This window comes from Elephas maximus, chromosome 3 (assembly GCF_024166365.1).
Source record: "Elephas maximus indicus isolate mEleMax1 chromosome 3, mEleMax1 primary haplotype, whole genome shotgun sequence".
In the NCBI taxonomy this organism is placed as follows: Eukaryota; Metazoa; Chordata; class Mammalia; order Proboscidea; family Elephantidae; genus Elephas; species Elephas maximus.
In genome coordinates this window covers 133881994-133895668 of record NC_064821.1, presented here as the reverse complement: position 1 = coordinate 133895668, position 13675 = coordinate 133881994, and the positions used below count along the sequence as shown (strand labels likewise).

General features: G+C 38.6%; 1 protein-coding gene across 4 annotated transcripts in view; it reads right to left on the bottom strand.

Moving 5' to 3' along the window:
- The window catches only part of SPATA1 (spermatogenesis associated 1), a 161093-nt gene that overhangs the window by 42754 nt on the left and 104664 nt on the right, over nt 1-13675 (bottom strand). For 2 of the 4 annotated variants that reach the window (XR_007516680.1, XM_049879622.1), the window contains exon 16: nt 10728-11518. The exons of 1 other annotated variant lie outside the window; for it this stretch is intronic. The gene's annotated coding sequence lies outside the window, so the exon portion shown is untranslated. Of the gene's footprint in view, nt 1-1235; nt 1300-5218; nt 5412-5613; nt 5656-10727; nt 11519-13675 lie in introns of those variants that run through there. One more of the 4 variants, XR_007516682.1, reaches the window with a different exon arrangement.

Sequence of the window (13675 nt, the reverse complement as noted above, 5' to 3'; positions counted from 1 at the left end):
TATTGTTATCTTCTTTGTAATTTCCAAAGACTCCTTCTGTCTTTCCTCCCCCCTCCGCTCCATTCTGTTGTAGTTTCATCTTCTCTTACTTCTTAGGGGTATTAAAGAGAGTTCTTTGAAGCGCTCTCCCTGCAGTGTGTCTATTTCTTCCATATTCCATATTTCTGTTTGTAGGCTTCTATTTCTGTATTATTCCTCGGTTCCTGTCCATGACTAAGGAGCCCTGGAGGCACAGTGGTTAAGTGTTCTGCTGCTAACCAAAAGGTTAGCAGTTCAAATCCACCAGCCACTCCTTGGAAACATGTGGAGCAGTTCTACTCTGTCCTATAGGGTCGCTATGAGTCTGAATCTGCTTGATGGCAAGGGGTTTAGTTTTTTTTGTCTTGGTTTTGTCTAAAAGTAAAAACTAAAAAGTAAAAAGAGAGGCAGCTCTGAGACGGTGGCAGTTGCTTTTGACTCTGATTTGCACTACAGATGATCGGGGTATGTGGTTTGTCTCAAAAAACCTGATATCATATACTTATTTCAGAATCTTGGATTAATCTAATTCTGGGAGCGTACTGAAGGACGTGGTTGGGAGTTTGTTTTCAGTAGGCACAAAGATTGTATCCTTTCACCATAATTATTCAATCTGTATGCTGATCAACTAATCCAAGAAGCCAGACTATATGAAGAATGTGGCATCAGGATTGGAGGAAGACTCATTAACAACCTGCGATAGGCAGATGACACAACCTTGCTTGCTGAAAGTGAAAGAGGACTTGAAGCATTTACTGATCAAGATCAAAGACCACAGCCTTCAAGTATGGATTACACCTCAACATAAAGAAAACAAAATCCTTCATAATCAGACCAATAAGCAACATCATGATAAACAGAGAAAAGACTGAAGTTGTGAAGGATTTAATTTTACTTGGATTCACAATAAAGGTCCATGGAAGCAGCAATCAAGTAACCAAAGGGTGTGCTGCATTGTGAAAATCCACTGCAAAAGAACTCTTTAAAGTGTTAATAAAAAGCAAAGATGTCACTTTGAGGACTAAGGCATGCCTGACCCAAGCCATGGTGTTTTCAATCACCTTGCAAGCATGTGAAAGCTGGACATCTAATAAGGAAGACCAAAGAAGAATTGATGCATTTGAATTATGGTGTTGGCAAAGAATATTGAACATACCATGGGCTGCCAGAAGAGCTACAGAATCTGTCCTGGAAGAAGTATAGCCAGAATGTTGCTTAGAAGGGAGGATGTTGAGACTTCATCTTGTGTACTTTGGAAATGTTATCAGGAGGGACCAGTCTCTGGGAAAGGACATCATGCTTAGTAGAGGGTCAGGGAAATAGTGGAAGACAACAAGATGGATTGACACAGTGGCTTCAACGATGGACTCAAATATAGCAATGATTTTAAGGATGGTGCAGGACCAGGCAGTGTTTCATTGTGTTGTACACAGGGTTGCTATGAGTTGGAACCGACTGGACGGCACCTAACAACACAACAACAGGCACAAAGTCACTTATTCCCCCCTTTTAGGTAGAGTACCTAAATCTTTACCACTCCAGAGAATTAAACCTCCAAACTTCAGCCTACATGGGAGAGCGACAGTGGCTCAGACACACAAAACAGGAGGATCTAGAGATCTGTCTTTCAAGCAGCCTTCAATTCACCTAACGTTATTTTTGACATCCTGCGGTATCTCTTGCAGTTCCTGAACCTTCTGAGGATTCCAAGGTTTAAACTGAGTTGTTTCTCACTACCCTGGCTTTGGTCAGGTACTTCTCATCCTGTGCTTTCCAGCTTTCAAAATGTTGTTGCTGTTGTCTCCTTGTCCTGTGGGTTCATGCTTTCACTCAAGTTTAAGCATGGGAAGAAGTGAAATTAAATGCTTGTATTCAAACCGCCATCTTAACCTCAGAGAGAATCCCTATCCTATAAATCTTTCAGCCATTCCAACCATGTTCCTCAGTCATCCCTTACAAAACACTCTACTTCTCCATTTTGGGGTTCCCTCTACCTCCAGACTCCACAAGGAGAAGACAACCACAAAACAGTAAAGGAGAGGTGCAGTGTTATGGGAAAGAGAAATGGTAGAGATGACAAATTTGACTTAATTTTGTCAACAAACGGTCAGTTTGCCGCCAGTGGCACTGGCTCGCCTGGGGGAGACATTCCTGACCGGCCTCCCTTTATCTCCCCACCACTCCAGGAGCCAAGGCGATTGCCCAGCACTTCCCATGGCCGCCGGCACCACCACCACCCCACACCCAGCATCGCTGGTCCCGCCCCACCCCACCTGCGGGTTTAAAATCCATCTGGCCTTGGTTTCTCCTGGTACATCTGAGTGTAAAAGCAAGAAAGGATAATTAGGTGTTCCCTAAGTAGCGAGATGTATTTCTTGGTTTCCAGGAGAAGGCGGATTTACTCTGAAGGATGTCAGCACTCCCAGTGTGTTAGAAAGCAGAATGTTTTGCTTACCTTTACTTTTCTACACCTAGCAGCCCTTTTCTTATAGCACCTCAAAACCACCCAGGAAAAAAAAAAACTGGTTTTTTTTTTTGAAGGGTGGTAAAAATAGGTCTTTCAATAAGTTTTCCTTCTAGCCACCTAACAATTTATAAGGCCTTTGCCAACTTGACCAAATACCATTATGGATATTATAATATCCATATTAAATTATTATCCAATATTAAAACCACCTGACTGCTTAGAGTTTGATGACTGTAGCAAGAATTGGCAGAGCTTCGAACTGGTTATTTTCAGTTCAAACCCCTGCTGAGAAGTTGCATTTCCACCCCAGATGTACTGAATCAGAATCTCCAGTTTAACAAGATCCCCAGGTGTTTCCTATGTGAAATGCAAGTTCTCTGGAGGGAGTTCAACCGAAAATACAGGTTCCAAGCCCTGGGAGTTGGACAACATCCAAACCCACTACCCCTGCGTCGATTCCAACTCATAGCGACCCTATAGGACAGAGTAGAACTGCCCCATAGTTTCCAAGGAGTGCCTGGTGGATTTGAACTGCCAACGTTTTGGTTAGCAGCCTTAGCATTTAACGGCTACACCACCAGGGTTTCGTGGACAACACCAGGGAGGTGGAAAAGCTTAGTCCAAAGAAAAAATCTTTTGTAGAGATAGGAACCGTTTCAAATTCTTAATCTAGGAGAAGATTAACAGTGAGGCTGGGGATTTAAATGTCAATTTAAAAAGTGTATATACATTGCTTAGGAGAGGAAATAAAAGGTTATTGAGAAACTGCCTAAGTGTGGAAAACTCGCTAACACTTGAAAGACTTACTGTAGCACCTGATACTTATTATTGGGTTAGGCACTACTTGTGGGCATTTTGAAAGTGAATTACACAAAGAAGCAAAATCATGCTCATTTATATGTCCATGGTAAATTGGTCTTTATCTCTACTAGCCTTTTTTATATCTTTCAAACACAGACAAGATTACATTGCTTTTTTTTCCCCTTTTCAATTTTTAGTTGGTTCATGGCAGCAATTTTTTTTTTTTTTTTTAGGATTTCTGTTATACAGGCTCTCAGTAAATTATCACAGTTAACATAAAGGATAAGTGTTGTGATAGAAATGAGTGTAAAAACAAGTCATTCAACTTCACATTCTGTAATTTTTGTTATTTCAGTGGACAGTTGCTTAAAAAATGAGTTAACATGTGCATAATTCATTCTGAAAATCCTAAAAATAGAGGGAGCCCTGATGGTGCACTGGTTAAGAGCTTAGGCTGCTAACCAAAAGGCCAGCAGTTTGAATCCATCAGCTGTCCTTGGAAAATGCTACGGGCAGTTCCACTCTGTCCTGTAGGGTTGCTGTGAGAAACAGAGATGGAGAAAATCAAGAAACAGTGGTTAAGAATTCCACTGCTAACCAAAAGGTGGACAGTTCAAATCTACCAGCTGCTCCTTGGAAAACGCTATGGGGCAGTTCTACTCTGTCCAGTAGGGTCGCTATATGTCAGAATTGACTAGATGGCAACAGGCTTTTTTTCTTTAATTGTACTTTAGCTAAAGGTTTCTAGAACAAACTAGCTCCTCATTAAACAGTACACATATTGTTTTATGACATTGGTTAAGAACCCCATGACATGTCAACACTCTCCCTTCATGACCTTGGGTTTCCTCTCACCAGCTTTCTTGTCCCTTCCTGCCTTCTAATCTTTGCTCCGGGGCTGGTGTGCCCTTTTAGTCTTGTTTTGTTTTATGGGCCTGTCTAATCTTTGGCTGAAGAGTGAACCTCAGGAGTAACTTCATTACTGACCTAAAAGAGTGTCTGGGGGCCATACTCTCAGGGTTTCTCCAGTCTCTGTCAGGCCAGTAAGTCTGGTCTTTTTTTGTGAGTTAGAATTTTGTTCAACATTTTTCTCCAGTTCTGTCTGGGACCCTCTATTGTGACCCTGTTAGTGAGTGGTGGTAGCCAGGCACCATCTAGTTGTATTGGACTCAGACTGGTGGAGGCTGTGGTTGTTGTGGTCCATTAGTCCAGTGTACTAATCTTTCCCTTGTGTCTTTACTTTTCTTCATTCTCCCTTGCTCCCCATGGGGTGAGACCAGTGGAATATCTTAGATGGCCACTCACAGGCTTTTAAGACCCCAGAGGCTACTCACCATGGTTTTGGTTTTTTTAACTAGCATTCCCCACCTCCCATTCTCTCCACCCAGCCCAAAGATTTTTTTTTTTTTTAATGCAAATCTTATCATGCCTTTTTGTTCTTGGTTGCCTTCCAGTCACTCTAACTCATAGCAACCCCACGTGACGGTTGAACTGCCCCATAGGATTTTCCAGGCTGTAATTTTTATAGAAGCAGATGATCAGGTCTTTCTCCCACAGAGATGCTGCCAGCCTTTGGGCAGTTGAGTGCTTAACAATTGTGCCTACAGGACTCCATTGTCATGCCTTACCCCTGCTTAAAGGCTTTAATGACCTTTGAGCTCAAGATAAACCATAAACCCTTTGTCATCAGGTAGATACCAATTCATAGCAACCCTACAGGACAGAGTAGAACCGCCTCTAGGTTTCCAAGGCTATAATCTTTACAGAAGCAGACAGCCACATCTTTTTGCCACAAAGCGGCTGGTGGGTTCACCTTTCAGTTAGCAGCCTAGCTCTTAACCACTGCACCACCAGGGTTCCTTGACCTCAGGATCGGATAAAAAAAAATCCTTAATGGTTTACAAAGCCCCAGTTGCTCTTGCCACCACTTACCTTATTGGTTTTCTCTGATTTCACATACTTTCAGGATTTTGATGCTCCAGCCACATTGACTTACTTTCAGTTCCAGAAACATAATTCTCCTTAGGTATTAGGACCTTTGCACTTTCTGTTCCCACTGTCAGTGAGGCTCTCCTTTGTTCATGTGTATTCCTCCACTGTCCTCATTCCAGATTTCAGTCCTTCCCTGTGTAGTATTCAAGTAGGTCCCCATTATAAGTTGTCATGGCCTCTGCATTCTCTTGCAGCCCTTAACACTATTGTAACTAAACAGTTAACTCCCTGATGGACCTGGCTTCCTTGTTAACCACAGTGCCTAGGAAACCAACCTCCCTGTGCATTGTTAGGATTCAGTAAATATTTGTCAAATCAATGAATTAACACCTTACCTGGAATATGATCAGTGAGACTTCTGTACTTCTAGAATTTATCTATGGGGAAAAAATACTGGAGAAATATAACATCAGTTGCCTTAGAATTTAACTTGAGCATATTCAAAGAAGGCAAGTTCACCAAATAATGTTCAGAGTAAAAAGCAGTATCTATGGCTCTGTCAGCAGCAGGCAGAAATTTGAGACAGAAACTTCTCTCTCTTACCTTAAAAAAATCAATCACAAAACCCTGGTAATTCTCTTCCTTAGGATCTCTCAGATGTGTTCACTTATCTTCATCTACACAGCACCTAGTTTAGTTGAGGCCACCATCATCTCTTGCCTGGATTCCTGCAACAGTTTCCCTATTCGATAGTCTGCCTGTTTTGGTCTCTCTTCAATCTGTTTTCCAAGCAAGCTGGAGAGGTTTTCCCTAACATGCATACCGGAACATGTGATTCGCCGTTTTAAAACCTTTTTATTCTTTCCCTTTCCCTGAGGATTAAGTACTAACTTCTCAACATGGCTTATAAGGCCCTTCATGATTTAACCCCTGCCTACCATTCTGATTCTTCACCACTGCACCCCTCCAAATTCTAGGCATCAACCGTACTAAACATTTAGTTTAACAGCTACCATGTTCTCCGACTCCAGCCTGTGGGATTTGCCACTATTTCATACTAGCCTACCCTTCCCCACTTTCTGTTGTTGTGTTGTTCTGAATTATCGAGACCCTATGCACAACAGAACAAAACACTATCCCATACTGTGCCATCCTCACAATCATTGCTATGCTTGAGCTTACATGAGACAAAGTCTTGCCATCCTTCCTTCAAGGAATATTCTGGCTATATTTATTCCAAGACAGATTTGTTTGTTCTTCTGGCAGTCCACGGTATATTCAATACTCTTTGCAAAAACCAAATTCAAAGGCATCAATTCTTTGGTCGTCCTTATTCATTGTCCAGCTTTAGCATGCATATGAAGTGATTGAAGTGATACCATGGCTTGGGTCAGGTGCACTTTAGTCCTCAAAGTGACATCTCTGCTTTTTACTACTATAAAGAGTTTCTTTTATAGCAGTTTTCCCCAATGCAATACATTGTTTGATTTCTTCACTGCTGCTTCCATGGCAGTTCATTGTGGATCCAATGAAAATGAAATCCTTGAGAACTTCAATCTTTTCTCTGCTTTTCTAGGCCTGGCTAATCCCCCCAGCCATCCATTGTATTGAGACTCCCATGTCTTATTCACTGATGTACTCTCAAACCAAAACAAAAAAAAAACCCATTGCCATCGAGTAGATTTGGACTCATAGCGACCCTATAGGACAGAGTAGAACTGCCCCATAGAGTTTCCAAGGAGCACCTGGTGGATTCAAACTGCTGACCTTTTGGTTAGCAGCTGTAGCACTTAACCACTATGCCACCAGGGTTTCCAAACCAAACCTGAATCATAGGGACCCTATAAGACAGAGTAGAACTGCCCCTAGGGTTTCCAAGAAGTGGGTGGTGGATTTGAACTGCCAACCTTTTGTTTAGCAACCTGAGCTCTTAACTACTGTGCCACCAGGGCTTGTGAGTGAGGTGTCGTCAGTGCCCACTATATTGCCTGGCATATGGGCGGTATTTAATGTTATTTTGGATGATCACCCTGACATTCTTGAAGTGATGGTGCCTGCCGCTGTTTTTGTGGTAGGTCTTTGTGTTTGATGCAAGACACAAAACTTCGAAATTTTATGATTGGTCGCTGATTACAACTGCGGCAAGTGTTGGAAAAAATGACTCAGAACTCATGTGCCATGCTCATTCAAAAGGAGCCAGAGTAGTGCTAAAAGGTGAGTTATAGTTTGTACCAGATATATGTAAATTGGTAAATTTACATTTACCAATGATAAAGTTACCAATATTGTTCGCTCTAGTCTTGACTTTCAAAAAATTCCCTCTTTATGTTTATCTGGCTTTTTTTTTTAGCATCCTAAAATTAACCTTAGATGCTGTTTAATTCATTTGACAAATATTTTTAGAGTTAAAACCACTGTATGGTTTTGAGTAAAATGTAAATGCCCAATTAGCATGGTAACCCTTAGTCATAGTCTAAAATTGCTGCTTCAAATTTGAGGATAATTTCACTAATTATTCATAATTGTTGTTTTAGAAATTATGAGTAATAGTTTTCCATTATTTTTGCTATCATATTTCTCTACTTAGAAAACTTAAATTGGGCACTTAGTATTCCAGTATAATGAGAAGTTTTAAAGACATTTAGATCTCTTTGGATGGATGTGTAAAGTAAATGTCATTAAACTGTAAAAAGCATATTTGCACAAAAGATGTATATTTCTTACACAGAAGACATACCCATAAAGAATTATCACTGATTGTACTTTAAGAACAAGCTGGGTAGCTGAAAAACTTCATTTGGCCAAAGAACAATATATGGATGGAATTAATTTATACATAGGGTAAAAAGTTAATTGTTTCACACCAGAATAGGATGCATTAACTGCTTTAGTCAAAGAAACCACAGAGGCTTTCTACTGTGAAATTGAGGGATCACAGGTAAACATTTATTTATTTTTGGGAACCCCATATGTACCCTATCAAAATGTATTCATGAGGGTATGACTAATGGAAACTCAGTTTTGTGGTAATGTAGTGGGAAGGAATTTCAACATATATTTCCAAACATTTTCTAGAACTTCTGAGATGCTTACTAGAGGGGTTTTAAAAAATTTTAATGTGCTAAATCTCCTCTCTGTTCTCATTGATATACAACACTGGGGTTGCCCCAACTACTTGCCTTGAAGAGGGATAAAAGTATTATATAAGCAACCGGGACAGCAGGAATCAGGGAGGTCCTAGTTGCACAAGCCCTGCTTTCAGCAGTGTAGGACGGAAACAACTCTTGCTTCAGAGTAGAGGTAGTTCTAGGAAAGTGTTTGTCTCCCTTATTTCATAGGCTCTGAACTTCCTGCAAGGCACCCAAGGGCCAATAGGGCTCAAGGAACAACTCTGTAGCACTTATCAGAGAGATGACAAAAGGCTATGTACTTCCCCACTGCCCAGAGGAGCATGATTAGTGCAGAAGACCACAGCACAAGGCATCTTGCTAGGCAATGTGTGGATGACAAAGGAGATTGTGGCCCCAGATCGGTGATTCTCTGACCTGGCTGTCAAGATAACTGCAGGTCTTAAATAAAGTTAATACATACATACTGGGCACCCACTTCCAGAGATTATTATTCAGATGTTTTGGGTGAACTAAGATTATTCATTTTAAAGAAATTTTAGAAGTAATTTAGGTTAAGAACTCTAGACTAGACAATGAAGTCTGAGACTAGCTTCTTGATGGCCCACACAATGTTAAAAAATTATTAAGTGAATGAATGATTCTTGCCTTTAAAATATTTAAAACCTACTTAAGAAGGAGATAAATAATGTAGATAGATAAGATAGATAGATTAAATTATGCAAGATAGAGCATTATGAGTGCAGACTAGTGATTCCTAAACCTGTCTCAGAAACATCTGGAAGTGCTTGTTAAACATATCCCCCCAGATTGATTTAGTAAGTCTGGAAAACAGCCTGTTTTTTTCCCAAGTGCTTTAGGTGATGCTGGTATAGCTGATCATGATTTTGAGAACCACTGGTAAAAAAATGACATGAAGGCTGACATCATTGGGGCTTTATGTAAACAGGTAAAGTTTGTCAGTATGGAATTCCACTTCTATAGAGAATACAATTTAAAAAAAGAATAGCAAATGCCTAGCACTCAGTGCTCTCCTCCTCATAAATTTTGGTCTCAGAAATGTTTCCTTCATTCTCTAGACAGCAATGACCCATGACTAATAGATCAGAGTTGGTGTGTGGCAAACAAGCTAATAATAGTGAAAGGTCAAGGAGGAAGAGACTGAGCAAAGACTTTGAGGTAGGAACATCTATTTCCATGTTTGCAGGTCAATAAATCACTTTGGACTACTATGTCAAGTTCATGTTAAGTGACTAGTAGGAGGTACAGTTGCAGAGGTAGGCCAGATTGTAGAAGATCCAGAATGTCAGAATGAGTATGCATACTCTTCTGTATGTAATGGGTTACACTGTAGACAGTGCTTTGGGAAGATTATCCTGTTGTAATGTGTAAAACAGCATAGAGGAGAAAGGAAGACCATGCAGGACTAATTTAATATTCCAATAATGAGGGATTTATGATTTGGATTGACATGATGGCATAACCCTAACACTCAGCCAGAGTTCATTAAATATTTGTAGAATGAATGAATTAATGGAAAGGAAGGAGCAAAACAAGAGTAAGAGACCACCGAAAGGAAAACGTGAGATTAAATTTGGGGTATGAAGGTGGAAGAAATGGTCAGAAAATGTCCTAAACGTTCTTAAACTGGAGACCATAAAAAATGACTCAAATAGAGAGTCTGAAGGGGGAAATGAGTTCTAGGGAAAAGATGATTTAAGTTTAGATTATTGAGGTAAAACACAGAGCTAGAAATGCCCTTGAAGAACTCTTTCTACACCCTCATTTTAAGTGACTTAGCAAGTGGTATACACCTATTTATAATAGCCAAGATTAGGTGCAAAGTCTTTTGCTATCTTGTCTAATATACTAATACTACCGTCTCAAAAGTGTGGTATTAACCATCACAGGAAATGCAGGTGAGAATAAATACTTGTAATGTCCACGAGAGGTAAAGACTTACAAAATGCATTTTAGATTTACCTTATTTGAGGTAATAATTGATTTCCACTACTATTACTATAACCTGTCACCCTTTTGTAATAGAAGGCAGTGATAAAATAGGGTCCAGTATGTAAAAATTTACCTTCAAAACCAATTTTGCTGTAGAGCTATTGAAGAAAGCTTGTATGTGTAAAGCAGAGCTTCCTTTAGTACCCTTTAATACTCAGAGAATTATGAGAAAATCCTAAAATAAATCAGCCATATTATAAAAATTTTACCTCAAGTAGCTCAGTTTTTTATAGTAATAAGTGTTTATTAGTAACTAAGGAAAAAAAATCAACCTTTGGTGAAGTTTTAGAACATCTGCACACAGATAAGGCTAACCAATATTAGGTTAAGGCAATAAACAAATATTTCAAATATTGTTGAAGGCTGGCTCACCATTCAAAATGAAAGAAAATGTATTACTGAAGCTTTATTTGACTATTTCCATAAAGATCATTTAAATTATTCAACAGCTAGAGCTGATGAATCTATACCTGTGGCCACAAAACATCACCACTCTAACTGTAATGTTGGGTCAAACCTACCATGTAACGTAATTGTGAACTGAGGGTCTCAAACCACTCCCAACCCAGGCCGGTCAGCTAGGGCCAACAGATGACCTGTTTAGCCTGTACGGAATTTTAAAAAACTTGTGTATTTTAATGTTTTTAATGTGATTTTACTCTCCAGTTGCTCAGGGGGTCCACCATAGCCTGTTGCCATTATACCTGTTTATTTCAATCAGTTAAATTACATCCTAGCCTCTGAAGGCATTTGAATTTAAAACACAACTTCTATAGTGTTCTCTGGTCCTGGTCATTGTACATTCAAATATATGTCTTGGACAGCCCTGTAGGGGCAAAAAAATGTATTTCTTAGAACTATTCTAGTTCTTTACATGTGACACCCTAAGTCCATATACTGTAAGCTGTTATTTTTTCCTTGGATAGTATGAGGCAAAGTAACATAAAATCACCAAAACATGTGACATAATATACAGATTTATCATATTACATAAAATGGTATGTGTTTTTCCACAGGTAATGGTTGATGTAAGTTGGTCTCCAAAGCACAATCATTTAAGTTGCTATAACTATCCTGGAATTGCAGATGCTTCTGACTTTGTCTTTGTGATGTCTTTTGGTAAATGTAATCCGATCGGTATTGCAGCAGCCAATGCTCCCTATAAGCAGAAAGTAACTGGTAAGAACCCACAAAATGATCATTTATTAGTAATATTAATTCTAGCACCTCAAATATTGACAGTTTTTAATGTTCCTAAGTTATTTATGTACCTCTTCCATTTCTAAAACTTTGCTTTGAAGCATTATATCAAAATCACATAATTTGGAGTGCACTTTGGAATCGACTCGACGGCACTGGGTTACTGGGTTAAAGTTTACAAAGCTTCTAATATATCATCTCACTTAATTCTTATAACAGCCTTGTGGGATAGGTAGCCCTAGTGGTGTAATTGTTAAGTGCTTGGCTAATAACCTAAAGGCTGACAGTTTGAATTCACCTAGCAACTCTTCAGGTGAAAGACCTGGTAATCTGCTCCTTTAAAGACTGCAATCTACAAAACCCTATGGGCCAGTTCTACTCTGTCACATGGCATCACTGTGAGTGGAAAATCGACTCCATGACACCTAACAACAACAACATAGATGAAATAAAGAAGGTTAAGTTCTCATAGATTGTACAACAATTAAATATTATATAGTTGGGTCTCAAATAGGTGTTCAACTTCAACATTTTTATCACAAAACCACATGAAGAAGATATTTTCTCTCAAATAAGTGCTTACTTAGAATCCTACATTTCTGTCACAAAATCACATGAAGAAGATATTTGCTTATCCAGAATTTGACAGAATAGTTTCATTGGAATATCCAATGTTAAATAATTTAAAAGCAATGATAGTTATGGTGTGGGTACCTGCCATGCATGATTGATAGGATTGTCTTTATTGGGTCTGGTATTTAATATTATTACCCACGGTATATTAAAAATTGTATTCCTACTAAAATTAGTATTTTACTGGCTTGTCATTCATACGATGTGGCCTGTGCATTATACTTTTCAAAGTTTCAGTTGATTTGTATTCCACCAGCCAATAGAATAAAACATTGCTAGATTTTGCATTCAACTTTTCTGGATAGTTGGCAATTATTTAATTGTTGATTGGTTTATAAATAATTTTTTTTTTCTTTTTCATACAGAGGTAAAATCTTAGATCCTGGCTTCATTGTATCATGTCCTGATTGTCTGTGTAGGATTGCCTGACATAAGCATATACTATTTCAAATTTGAAAAATAACTTTGTTCTGTTAAATTACAAAGTAATCTTTAATCCAGGATTTCCCAAGCTGTGTTTCATGGAAGAGATGATAATTATGTTCCATCAATGAAAGGTTCATTGTTGCACACATTTGGGAAATGACACATATCTCCTCTTGGGTAGTTAACAGTGCACAATAACAAAGGCTCTGAAAAGCCCGCAGTAAACTTAACGTTTCCTGAACTTACTTTTCCAAGGATCTCTTATCATGGAATCTTACTAATATATTGAAGAACAGCACTGGATATATTTTGTGATACATTGGTAATATAGTTCATGGGCTGTCTCTCTTATCTCTACTCCATTATGAAAAAGCATGAAAAAGAAATTAATGTATAACACTGGTGAGATAATCGTGCTAATACCATCTTAGTTAAATAGTTAAATGATGGTCTATTTAGGTTCTGGTTTCAATTGCATTTTAGTTAATTGTATGATTTCAGGCCAATGTTGCCTTATATGTTAAATATGAGACCATATAATCTTAAGGCAGTGTACACTTATTCTCTTAAAAGTGATCCTAGAAAATTCTGACATATAGGGAAAAAGTTTAACTTTTTCCAAAAGGCTTGTTTCAGGCATATAACGTGTATTATAATTTTATTTCTATTTACTTTGGGAGACTAAGGTAAATTGTTCTAGTTATTTATTATACATTTAGAGGAAGTTTATATCTTATAAATAGACTTTATCTCAAATTGTTTGGAACATTTCTTATCAAAATAATGTAAATAATGAATGACTTTCCACCCAGTTCATAACACTGCATGCAATATGCTAAGATTTACTTCCTTCATTTCTTGTTTCTTTTTTCTCTTCATTTTCCATAAAGTTTGAACTACTTTATTCTAGCTCCTGGTGGGAAAATATACTTTGCAGCATTGGGCAAGAAAAGGGGTTGATAGTACTAGGACTTTGTTCATTTTTCTCTTTGTCTCCTATAACTACATAGTATATACTACAGAGTATCAGGAGAACATTTCTTACCCTCAGCTGTCA